Below are 13,616 nucleotides of genomic sequence, written 5' to 3' on the forward strand. Positions count from 1 at the left end.
GCTCAGCATCACTTAGCTCCTAAGGGCTAATTCATCGTGGCATTGGCGGAGTCTGGAACAGCATAAGAACATAAGAAATAGGAGAAGGAGTAGGTCCGCAGGCTCAAGGGGCTGTATGGCCTACTCCTTCATAGCTGATCCCATCATGGACTCATTTCCCTGCCCGGACTCATTCCCCATAACCCCTTAATAGGCATAGTGAGACTCCCAAGTTGGTCACAGTTGGAACAGGATGATCCAAATATTGAGTTTTGCTGCTGCCATACTGGCTACCAAGAATAATTATGTTACAGAAGATGAGATATCTGGCGTGGCGCTCCTATTACAATGCATTTCTTTACAGAATTGTGTTATGTTTTTGATACACTTCTTAAAAAATTATTTTGAGCAAAGGACTGGTCAAATGACAAAGAATCGTAGAATCATAGAAATTTACGGCACAGAAGGAGGCCATTCGGCCCATCCTGACTGTGCCGGCCGACAAAGAGCTATCCAGCCTAATCCCCACGTTCCAGCTCTTGGTCCATAGCCCTGTAGGTTACAGCACTTCAAGTACACATCCAAGTACCTTTTAAATGCAATGAGGGTTTCTGCCTCTACCACCCTTTCAGGCAGTGAGTTCCAGACCCCCACCACCCTCTGCGTGAAAAGATTTCTCCTCAAATTCCCTCTAATCCTTCTACCAATTACGTTAAATCTATGTCCCCTGGCTTTTGGTGTCTCTGTAGAGGGAAATAGGCCCTTCCTATCCACTCTATCTAGACCTCTAATAATGTTATCATTATCATCATAGGCAGTCCCTCGAAATCAAGGAAGACTTGCTTCCACTCTAAAAGTGAGTTCTTAGATGACTGAACAGTCCAATATGGGAATTACAGTCTCTGTCACAGGTGGGGCAGACAGTCGTTGAAGGAAAGGGTGGGTGGGACTGGTTTGCCACATGCTCCTTCCGCTGCCTGTGCTTGTTTTCTGCATGCTCTCGGCGACAAGACTCGAGGTGCTCAGCGCTCTTCCTCCATTTAGGGCGGTCTTTGGCCAGGGACTCGCAGGTGTTGGTGGGGATGTTGCATTTTATCAAGGAGGCTTTGAGAGTGTCCTTGAAATGTTTCCTCTGCCCACCTTGGGCTCGCTTGCCGTGTAGGAGTTCCGAGTAGAGCGCTTGTTTTGGGAGTCTTGTGTCAGGCATGCGAACAACGGAGCTAGTTGAGTGTGGTCAGTGCTTCGATGCTGGGGATGTTGGCCTGATCGAGGACGCTAACATTGATGCGTCTGTCCTCTCGGGGATTTGCAGGATCTTGCGGAGACATCGTTGGTGGTATTTCTCCAGCGATTTGAGGTGTCTACTGTATATGGTCCACGTCTCTGAGCAGGTATCACAACAGCCCTGTAGACCATGAGCTTGGTGGCAGAATTGAGGGCCTGATCTTCGAACACTCTTTTCCTCAGGTGGCCGAAGGCTGTGCTGGTGCACTGGAGGCGGTGTTGAACCTCGTCATCGATATCTGCCCTTGCTGAGTAGGCTCGCAAGGTATGAAAAGTGGTTCATGTTGTCCAGGGCCGTGCCATGGATCTTGATGACTGGGGGGCACTGCTGTGTGGCGGGGTCAGGTTGGTGAAGGACCTTTGTCTTAAGGATGTTTAGTGTAAGGCCCATGCTTTCGTATGCCTCAGTGACGATGTTGACTATGACTTGGAGTTCAGTCTCTGAAAGTAAGCAGACGCAAGCATCGTCTGCTTACTGTTGTCTGACGACAAAAGTTGGGACGGTCTTGGATCCGGGCTGTGGACGACGAAAGTTGAACAGGTTCCCACTGGTTCTGTCGTTTAGTTCCACTCCAGAGGGGAGCTTGTTGAATGTGAGATGGAGCATTGCAGCGAGGAAGATCGAGAAGAGGGTTGGCGTGATGACGCAGCCCTGCTTGACCCCGCTCCGGACATGGATTGGGTCTGTGATGGATCCATTGGTCAGGATCATGGCTGTCATGTCGTTGTGGAGCAGGCGGAGGATGGTGACAAACTTTTGGGGGCAGCCGAAACAGAGGAGGATGCTCCATAGCCCCTCACGGTTGACAGTGTCAAAGGCCTTTGTACGCTCAAAGAAGGCCATATACAAGGGTTGGTTGCTATTCCCTGCATTTTTCTTGCAGCTGTAATTTTATACACCTCAATTAAGTCTCCCCTCAGCCTCCTCTTTTCCATGGCATTATTCAGTGTCTACAATGCCCCTTTAACACTTCGCTTTTATTGAGACCTGGTGGCATAATTCAGGCTCAGGAACATTTAGTGAAGCGATCAGTTTTTATTTCTGGAATGAACATACTTGAAATTATATAGTACCTGACACATCTTCAGGACATTCCAAACTGCTTCACAGCCAATTAATTATTTTTGAAGTGTAGTTACTGTTGTTATGTGGGCAAACACGGCAGCCAATGTTTGCACAGCAAGAGTCCTCAAATGACCAGTTAATTAGTTTTGGTGTTGTTGATTGAGCGATAAATATTGGCCAGGACAGCTGGAGAACTCCCCTGCTTTTCATCAAATAGTGTCATGGGATCTTTTATACCTCAGTTTAATGTTTCATCAGTACTGCACTGAAGTGTCAGTCTAGATTATGGGCTCAAGTCCTGCAGTGGGGCTTAAACTCGCAACCTCCTGACACGGAGACGAGAGCGCTATCACAGAGTCAAGCTTACATTTAATGTGCACTTTCTTTGTACAAGGAGGCTTCTAACAGATTACTGATTTGCTCCTGCATCCCCCTGACAATGTAAGTGGGGTGCGGATGTCAGCTGAAAAAAACATTCTGAGACTGGCAAGATAACACGGTGAAACCACGATGAAACGCTTTATCCACTTCCCTGCACTCCAGGGCTGGTTCTGGATCTGCTGTGTTTCCACAGCATCACCTCAAACCTTCAGTATAGGATAGTTCTAATTGTAGACAGGGCTCAGGGGTGAATCTACGGGACCGGGAATGGTTGACAGAGAGCGATGAGTGTAAGCTGTTCCTCAGGTGGTTGCACTCGTGCCTCTGAGTCAGAAGGTTGTGGGCCAATGTTCGCTTCAGGCTGCGCAGCCACATGACCACACAGCTGGCTCGAGGTCCCACACAGCCGGCACGCAGCTTCCCAAAGCAAACAGCAGCACGGGCACAGAAATTTGAATGAGCCCGCAGCCCGTTAAAGGGGCTACGCGGAATCCCCCCGCCAAAAAAAAAATAGTTGTGGGTTCAGAGACTGGAGCACATAATCCAGCCTGACACTTCAGTGCAGCACTGAGGGAGTGCAGCATTGTCAGAGGCCTGCTGTCTTTCAAATGAGATGTTAAACCGAGGCCCCGTCTGCTCTCTCAGGTGAATGTAAAAGATCCCACGGCACTATTCGAAGAAAGAGCAACGGAGTTATTCCCAGTGTCCTGGCCAATATTTATCCCTTAAACAACATCACTAAAATAGATTATCTGATCATTTATTTCATTGCTGTTTATGATAGCTTCCTGTGCGCAAATTGTCAGATGCGTTTCCCACATCACATCACAACAGTGACAACACTTCAAAAGTACTTCATTGGCTGTAAAGCACTTATGGATGTCCTGAGGTTCTGAAAGGCGTGATATTTTTTTTTTCGTTCATAGGATGTGGGCGTTACTGACGAGGCCAGCATTTATCGCCCTCCTCTAATCGCCCTTGAAAAGGTAATGTTGAGGCGTCTTCTTGAACCACTGCAGTCCGTGTGGTGAAGGTTCTCCCACAGTGCTGTTAGGGAGGGAGTTCCAGGATTTTGACCCAGCTATGATGAAGGAATGCCAATATATTTCCAAGTCAGGATGGTGTGTGACTTGGAGAGGAACGTGGAGGTGGTGGTGCTCCCATGCACCTACTGCCCTTGTCCTTCTAGGTAGTAGAGGTTGCAGGTTTGGGAGGTGCCGTCAAAGAAGCCTTGGCGAGTTGCTGCAGTGCATCTTGTAGTTCGTATACACTGCAGCCACGGTACGTTGGTGATGGAGGGAGTGAATGTTTAAGGTGATGGATGGGATGCCAATCAAATGGGCTACTTTGCCCTGAATGGTATCGAGCTTCTTGAGTGTTGTTGGAGCTGCACTCATCCAAGCAAGTGGTGAGTACTGCATCACACTTCTGACTTGTGCCTTGTAAATGGTGAAAAGACTTTGGGGAGTCAGGATGTGAGACACTCACTGCAGAATACCCAGCCTCTGACCTGCTCTTGTAGCCACAGTATTTATGTGGCTGATCTAGTAAAGCTTCTGGTCAATGGTGACCCCAAGGATGTTGATGGTGGAGGATTTGGCAATGGTAATGCCGTTGAATGTCAAGCGCTGGTGGTTAGACTCTCACTTGTTGGAGATGGTCATTGCCTGGCACTTATGTGGCATGAATGTAACTTGTCACTTATCAACCCAAGCCTGAATGTCGTCCAGGTCTTGCTGCATGCGGGCATGGACTGCTTTATTATCGGAAGAGTTGCGAATGGAACTGAACATTGTGCAATCATCAGCGAACATTTCCACTTCTGACCTTATGATGGAGGGAAGTTCATTGATGAAGCAGATGGCTGGGCCTAGGACACTGCCCTGAGGAACTCCTGCAGTGATGTCCTGGATCTGTGATGATTGATCTCCAACCACCACAACCATCTTCCTTTGTACGAGGTATGACTCCAGCCAGTGCAAGTTTTCCCCCTGATACCCAGTGACTTCAATTTTACAAGGGCTCCTTGATGCCATACTCGGTCAAATGTAGCTTTGATGTCAAGGGCAGTCACTCTCACCTCACCGCTGGAAATCAGCCCTTTTATCCATGTTTGGACCAAATGAGGTCTGGAGCTGAGTGGTCCTGGTGGAACCCAAACTAGGCATCGATGAACAGGTTATTGGTGAGTAAGTGCCGCTTGATAGCACTTTCGACATCACCTTCCATCACTGTGCTGATGATTGAAAATGCAATATCTCACTTTGTTTGTGTCACTTTTTATGATATTCATGCTGCAATGAATGGTGCAGACCCTGATATGACTCTGGGTAATTATCCAATCAGGGACCAGCTCCTGATTCACTCAGGAGTAGAATTAATGTCAGCTGTGATGGACTTTTACTTTGAAGCAAATAAGACAAAGAAAATAAATTATCTTTTACTGTGAAGTAAATTGGAGACAACCTAATCTATAGCCACCCCAGAGTAAATATTGCCCAGAGTTCATGTTATAGTCCATAATCAATCAGCAAACAAGTTTGCTACTTCATCTTTTTTGTAAGTGCAGGATATCGGTTATGCACGGTATAAATCGATTGGAACTTACTGCCCAGTGCACCTCCTTGTTATTGATAATCTGCTGATTATCATTGTAATATGCTGCATCTAGGAGGCTATCTTTTTTTCCTGGTCTTAACCACTAGGTTCTACTAATTAGACATCTAATTATTGGCTGTTAAGAGTGCAAACAAACTGGGAGAGGAAAATGTTTTTAGTGCTGAATTCTTGACCTTAGGATGTTGAGGGAGGTTTCGGTAAAGGATAGCTCCAGCGGCTTTTTTGGAGGCAATTTACTTGCATCTTTTGGAGGTGGAACAGGGGATGCATTATTTCTCCCTGACCTTTGACTGCATGAACTCCTGGTGGCGAATCTTCGCAGCGCTTGCAGTTATGATATCAGCTCCCAGTTGCCACAGCTTCTAGGTATCTTCTGCATGCTCTTCCACATAGTATGTTTTTCAGGAGCATCGCGCGTTCAAATAGGTGACATTTTTGAGCGATCGGCACTTTTAATGAGTGACACTTGGCGGATCTTTCTTTTCCTCCAAAGATCGCTGATCATCCATCAGACCCGCCAAGTGTCACTCATTAAAAGTGTCAATCACTCACAAATGTCACCTATTCAAACGCATGACACTCCTAAAAAAAAGTACGTGCTGTTTCGTACATTTGCAGCGGTTTGTAATTTGTGTCGAGAATGCCATTCCTCGTATTTGGTTGATGTTGAACTGCCGTGACCCATTTATAGCCCCACTGAGTCAGACGATGGACTGTCAATATTGATAACAGACTGAAGCACAACTTCTAATCGTAACTCCTTCATCTGCAGCTGGGAGCAGATACACACACACACGCGCACACATATACACACACACACACGGGTCGAAAGCTCCTTTCTTTCAAGGTTACGGTTTTGTCTCCATGTAATATCCCACCTCATCTCTGCCAGTGAGCTGCCAAAGCTCATCCCACATACAGCTGAAGGATTCAGCTCTCTACAGAGGTGCGAGCCCAAGGACATTGTGAGACACTTATGAGTCTTAACTCTTCCACAGCTGATAAGTGCCAGAGCCAACCCCGCTTTGAATCCCTGTGCTGTGTTACAAAACTTAAAACTTGTGGAGCTTCGAGTCAATTTAACAACATCCAAACTGAGGCTAGCTGAGGTCATTATAATTTTTTAATTTGTAGCATTTAAAATTTCTGTTCAAATATGAGCTCTTGGTGATGCTTATATATATTTGAAACTCTCCTTCTGAGCCACTCTGGCTATTTGTCTTCCCTCCTGAGCATAGTCACTGGAGGAGGCCATTCAGCCCCTCAAACCTGCTCCGCCATTCAATTAGATCATGGCTGATCTGTACCTCAACTCTATTTACCCGCCTTTGATGCATATCTCTTGGTATCTTTACCCTGTTTGGCTGCCAAATTTAAATGAGACCGGAGCCTCAAAACCGTGGGACCTCTTTTCCGCCGGAATGGGCAACCGAGTAGCTCACTCCACAGATCAGTCATCCGCGAATCAAAATCTACCCCATGATACAAACATCTCCGTATAATCTACAACAACAACAGCATCGGTAACCTGGAATAAACATACCAAAGCACGTTAGAGAGACGTAAGGAAAAACAATCTACCTCTATCAGTGAGCCAACGCAAGCCGAGGGGCCAAATGGCCCACGTGCTGTAAAATTCTATGATACACTGTTCCACTGTTTCTGAATTTTTCCATATCTTTTATCTGCCTTGTCCTCCGAGTTCTGTATTACAGTGTATCATTTCCCATTGTTGCAACTGGCACTTTGCCAAAGTGCCGTGCTTGAGATTGACAGCAGTAATTTACAGGAACCATTCTTATTTACCCCAGAGTCCATTGTTTCAGGTGCCCCTGTGCACGTGCCATTCCATGACCAAGCAAATGCGCGCATGACTTTCTCCCACCCAGCTCCCAATGCCATTCTGTAGATGGCCTCAGCATCCTTGTGTTAAGAGAAGAGAAAATCAGCCAGGACCCCCACTCCTCCACTATATAGTGACCCCTACTAGAAAGTGTGAATATCGGGAACAACAAAATTGAGGTTGACTGTGGTGCTCGCCATCAGCAGGGACAAGAGCTTGCATTTCTGTAATACTCCTCCCACAGGAAGATGCTTCAGAGCATTTAACGTCAGGAGAAATAAATATTGCAATGTGTGGTGGGAGGGGGGGAGGCAGGGAGAGAAAATGGAGAGGGGCAAAGATATAGTGGAAGGGTAGGGTTTTATGGAGGTTTTTGAAAGTGGAAGATGGATGGAGGTGGCAAAGTAACGAGAACTTGGGAGGGATTCCCAGAGGACAAGCAGATTGGCTGCAGAAGGGGTCAACACTGGTGGAGTGTAGCTAGCATGGGATAACAAGTAGAGGAATGAAGATTTTGCATGGAGATCACTAAGGTAAAGGTGAGACAAGGCTGTAGTGGGATTCGAATGTGAGGACAAGAAATTTGATGTCGCTTTGCTGTGGGTCCAGTGGACCTCATGGTGAAATAGCCTGCTGACACCGTGACTCTGGAACAGCAGTAGGCCATACGGCATCTCAAGCCTGGTCCGCCATTCAATAAGATCATGGCTGATCTGATCATGGACTCAGCTCCACTTCCCCGCCCGCTCCCCATGACCCTTTATCCCCTTATCGTTTAAGAAACTGTCTATTTTTGTCTTAAATTTATTCAATATCCCAGCTTCCACAGCTCTCTGAGGCAGCAAATTCCACAGATTTACAACCCTCTGAGAGAAGAAATTTCTCATCTCAGTTTTAAATGGGCGGCCCCTTATTTTAAGATCATGCCCTCTAGTTCTAGACTCCCCCATCAGTGGAAACATCCTCTCTGCATCCACCGTGTCAAACCCCCTCATAATCTTATATGTTTCGATAAGATCACCTCTCATTCTTCTGAATTCCAATGAGTAGAGGCCCAACCCACTCAACCTTTCCTCATAAGTCAACCCCCTCATCCCCGGAATCAACTTAGTGAACCTTCTCTGAACTGCCTCCAAAGCAAGTATATCCTTTCGTAAATATGGAAACCAAAACTGCACGCAGTATTCCAGGTGTGGCCTCACCAATACTCTGTATAGCCGTAGCAAGACTTCCCTGCTTTTATATTCCATCCCCTTTGCAATAAAGGCCAAGATACCATTGGTCTTCCTGATCGCTTGCTGTACCTGCATACTATCCTTTTGCGTTTCATGCACTAGTACCCCCAGGTCCCGCTGTACTGCGGCACTTTGCAATCTTTCTCCATTTAAATAATAACTTGCTCTTGATTTTTTCTGCCAAAGTGCATGACCTCACACTTTCCGACATTATGCTCCATCTGCCAAATTTTTGCCCACTCACTTAGCCTGTCTATGTCCTTTTGCAAATTTTTTGTGTCCTCCTCACACATTGCTTTTCCTCCCATCTTTGTATCGTCAGCAAACTTGGCTACGTTACACTCAGTCCCTTCTTCCAATTCGTTAATATAGATTGTAAATAGTTGGGGTCGCAGATGGGGAGTGGGCGGAAAAGTGGAGCTGAGTCCATGATCAGATCAGCCATGATCTTATTGAATGGCGGAGCAGGCTCGATGGGCCATATGGCCTACTCCTGTTCCTATTTCTTATGTTCTTATGTTCTTATGATGTAGGGTGGGAGGAGGCTCGTGGGGAGCATAAGCACCAACAAGGACCTGTTGGGCCGAATGGCCTGTTTCTGTCCGGTAAATTCTATGCACTTGGTAAACCCAAAAGTCATCTCCACTGTGGAAGCTGGTCGGAGAATTGATTCTTGGAAACCTTTTTTTAGTCATTGCTACTAAAAGCTTGATACAATCAGATAGGAATTCATGTCCCTCTAACAGGGCATTAAGTGTAGTGTCATGTTTCTGTTGCGTGATAGACCCACTCTTAATTTAGCTAATGAGTCTGCCTTCTGCCCACCAGAATTCACAATGTATTGAAATATGTGAATTGATAACAAGTATGAACAGGAAACAGCATCTCTAAAATATTTTTCCTATAGTAATTATACCACTGCTTGATTTTTTTTTCTCTCCCTTGTCTCTACAGATCAAATCTTAACTTTCTGTGGTAAGGTTTCACCGTTCCCATTTATCTTGCACCTCCAGCTCCACACATCAGGGGGGTGGGTGAATGGAGGGGCATTTCCCCGAGACCCTGGCAGCCTCCAGCAGTCTCAGCCGCACCCTGACTGCAATAAACAAATCAGGTTGCTTGACTCATTACCCCCACATTGGCTAGTTGAGATCTGGCACAGTGCCACTATTATATAGACAGGAACAATTAGTAAATTAGAATGCTTGAAAATGAGAACAATTTAAAACAGTTAACATGGTGCACTTAACAGTTTTTTGATTTGCCCCGTTCTATTGGGACTAAGTGGCCTGGTTGCTATTTATTTTACCCCTTCCCGCTATTTTTCTTTTTCTCCTTGGCTTTCCTGATGACAGTGATATACTGGGGCATGGTTTATGGGCATCTGGTACCTTGTCTCAGGGTGGCTATTCATCAATGGCAGCCCTCTGGAGCAATTTTAACCCCTCCCGTCAGATGGAAAGTGGGCTGGGGGGGTGGGTGGGTGGGGTTGGTATTTACCCACTAGCTTCCCGACCCAATCAGCCAATGGATCCAGGGCCAGAATAGGTCAGTTTATAATAGCCCAGAAATGTAAGTTTGTTCAAAAGCATTTCCAGGTGGGCCAGGAGAAGCAGAAGTTCCACAAGTAAACCTTAGGTCTCCTCTGCCCACCCGCCACCCCGGGTTCCTTGCCCCAACCGTAATCCCTGTAGGATCCCAACCCCCGCGCCGAAGCCTCAACTTAGTGCCAGGGACCGTGCCCTCCTGCCACCCGATTTTAACAGGATGTCGGTCAGTGGAATGCTAATGAGGCCCGGCCGCCAAAATTGTCTGGGTCTCCTGCCTGCCGCTCCCTCGGACACGTTCCCGCCGGTGGCTTTAAATCGATCCCAGAGAGTCGGCTCTTCCACCACGGGATACATCGCGGCTACGCCTGAATCTGCCCTCGTCTCAAATCCGCGCACACCCTCACACACATGCACTTTTCAGCATGTGGCAATCAGGAGCAGTCATCCAAACTGATTCCCCGCAACCCTCTCCCACCAGCCCAGGTACACTGAGGACAATTGTCGCATTCCTGACTGCGATCAGCGAACTCAGCATGTAGCAGGAGTCACGCGCGGGACATTCGAGATCTGTTTGTCTCGGTGCCGCACCAGTCATCGGGCAGCACCAACACCTCCCCGCCTAGCAACCACTTTTGTTTAAATTGAATTTGCAGGAGAACGAAAATCAACACCTGACTTGACTAACGTGATTCCGTCACACCACATGCATGCGAAAGAGATCATGTTACAGAAGATGACACGAGTAAATGTTCTTGATATCTTCACACCAGCCAAGCTCACTGTCACCAGCATCGCTCCTTCAACATTCTTCTGTCCTCAGCCCAGGCTGTGACTCTGTTCACCTCAGCGACCGGTTGGTCAATTCGAACATAAAAATGACCAATAAGCGATAGTGGGGTGGAGGGGGGAGGGGAGGTTGGGGAGGGGGGGGGGTGCGGGGCAGTGAGGAGCCTTCCCAGAGCCATTGGTAAAGGCAGCCTTTGCATTTAAAGAAGGCAGCTGCTGAAAATGGCACTTATACTCTCCCGTCCCCGAGAAGGGTGTGATCAATAACTGCCCGACACAGTGAGTTAGAGCTGGAGCACAAAGGCTGCATCCTAAAGATAAGATCTGTTAAGTCAGCACAGGCCCAGTCCCAACGTGTGATCGTTAAGAGGCGCACAAGTTGAAAATGGAAAATGCACAAAAATGCATTGGGATAAGGGGGGAAAGAATAAATCAGACAGACATTAGGGGAGGAAAACATGTGTGTCAAGAGTGGGAAACATGCGCCTCCAATACCATGAGCATTTCCTGTTGATTTTGTAATGTAATACTGCACTCTGTTTTTCTCTCTCTTTGGTTAAAAAATGTCATTCCTAATTGTTCTCCAAACATTTAACTTCTTAAATTAAAACAGAATACATGCTTAAAATACAGCAGGAGAGTCACTATCTGAATAAAAGAAGGATCGGCTAGTGTTTAGGATGGGATTCTTCATCAGAACTCCCTTTAATATTTCATTTTTATTTCAGACATACAGCGTTGTTGGGTTTTCTCTCTTATCTCACATTTCGCTTGCTGATCCCGCTTTACATCACCCTTTGAAGCCACATTTCATGAGTGCAGGATCACAGGTACCTTAGGTTTTGGAAAGTGAGTTGCTTACATTTAAAGAAGAGCTTAGATTGACACAATGGGCAGAGTTTTTAACATAAGAACATAAGAAATAGGAACAGGAGTAGGCCATATGGCCCCTCGAGCCTGCTCCGCCATTCAATAAGATCATAGCTGATCTGATCATGGACTCAGCTCCACTTCCCTGCCCGCTCTCCATAACCCCTTATCCCCTTATCCCCTTATCCCCTTATCCCCTTATCGTTTAAGTCAACTCCCTCATCTTCGGAATCAACCTAGTGAACCTTCTCTGCACTGCCTCCAAAGCAAGTATATCCTTTCTTAAATATGGAAACCAAAACTGCACACAGTATTCCAGGTGTGGCCTCACCAATACCTTGTATAGCTGCAGCAAGACTTCCCTGCTTTTATACTCCATCTCCTTTGCAATAAAGGCCAAGATTCCTTTGGCCTTCCTGATCACTTGCTGTACCTGCATACTATCCTTTTGTGTTTCATGCACAAGTACCCCCAGGTCCCGCTGTACTGCAGCACTTTGCAATCTTTCTCCATTTAAATAATAACTTGCTCTTTGATTTTTTTTCTGCCAAAGTGCATGACCTCACACTTTCCACCATTATACTCCATCTGCCAAATTTTTGGCCACTCACTTAGCCTGTCTATATCCTTTTGCAGATTTGCTATTTGAAGAGAGATTGTAACAACCTTCTTTATACACATGGTTATAACTTCATTATAAACAAAGGAAATCTCCCCCCGATGTCTTAAATGAAGTGGGAAATTTGGGAGGGGAATTATTTTAATCGCAATACATCAAATAAAAATGATACAATTATGTGTATTGGTGCAACTGGAGTGTTCTGTGTGTTTGTAAACCAATGGTTTTCAAACTTTTCTGTGTGGGGCATCCCACTGAAATTTTGCCACACTGCCAGGGATCTGCTGGAAATTTTGTCACCCCCTCGGAGACCTGCTGGAAATATTGCAACACCCCCCTGTGTCAACTTCTGAAAGTTAGACTATCAGCTACCGAAAGAAAAGCTCTTCTATCCTGCCAGAAAACATTTTTAAGATGTTAATTAGTCACCAAGTACAGAAAAAATAGAAATTGAATGGATGGACAGAAATCTGTTGAGATAAAAAAAAGGCACACTTACTAGAACTAAAAAATAAAAACAATGAATGAGAATGGAATTAAGCTACACGTTGGACATCCCAAACTTCGCGGGTGGAGGCAGGGAAGTTACAATTGGCCTGTGGGCTAAAGACACCAATTGTAACATCCCTGCCTCCAATGATCCCTGCAGGGGGCGTGCGGTGTGCGGATGTTGGGTTTGGATTGGGCTCGGCTATGATGCACCCTGTGGTAAACCAATTCATCGTGCAGAGAGGCCACTGAGAGGAGGGCTGCTGGTGCCCAGAGAGGCATACCCCAGCATGAGTCACCACCTTCAGCGGAGGAGGGGAGTAATATGGGGAAAATAAAGTTACGGGAGCAGCTAAAAAGGCCAGCATGTGAAATTTGTTTTGACTGTCAGTGCTATTCTTTTTGAAGATATTTACCTTTCTGGAGCAGAGAGTGATATCAGTAACATGTTGACCTCTGCTCTTTGCCCCTGGGTCCCTGCCAATCACCTAGCCGGGAGTTGGAGGTGAAGAGCAGAGGTCACCCAGAGTAAATATGCCAACTGCGTGTTATGGATATCAATCCCCGCTGCAAAAAAATGAAATACCTTCATAAAGAATAACTTTAGAGACCCAAACAAATTTCACAGGTTATATTCTTTGGTTGGCGATGTGTAATTATGAGCACTGTCATTTTTATGATTCAACGTGTTACCTCCTCTGTTCCTTTGTTCTCCAAAAGCCACTCTCTGTTGCTGGCATGTTCACAGGTGCCAGCAGGTTACCACTACTTCACCCAAGTGGTCATTGAAAAAGATTTGTATTTATATAGCGCCTTTCATGAACCTCATGGGTTCTTTGCTTAAGAATTCATAGCAACACATTGTTATTAAGAACTAGTTGGTTTATTAACAAAG

The sequence above is a fragment of the Pristiophorus japonicus genome, chromosome 6 (assembly GCF_044704955.1).
Source record: "Pristiophorus japonicus isolate sPriJap1 chromosome 6, sPriJap1.hap1, whole genome shotgun sequence".
NCBI classification, from domain to species: domain Eukaryota; kingdom Metazoa; phylum Chordata; class Chondrichthyes; family Pristiophoridae; genus Pristiophorus; species Pristiophorus japonicus.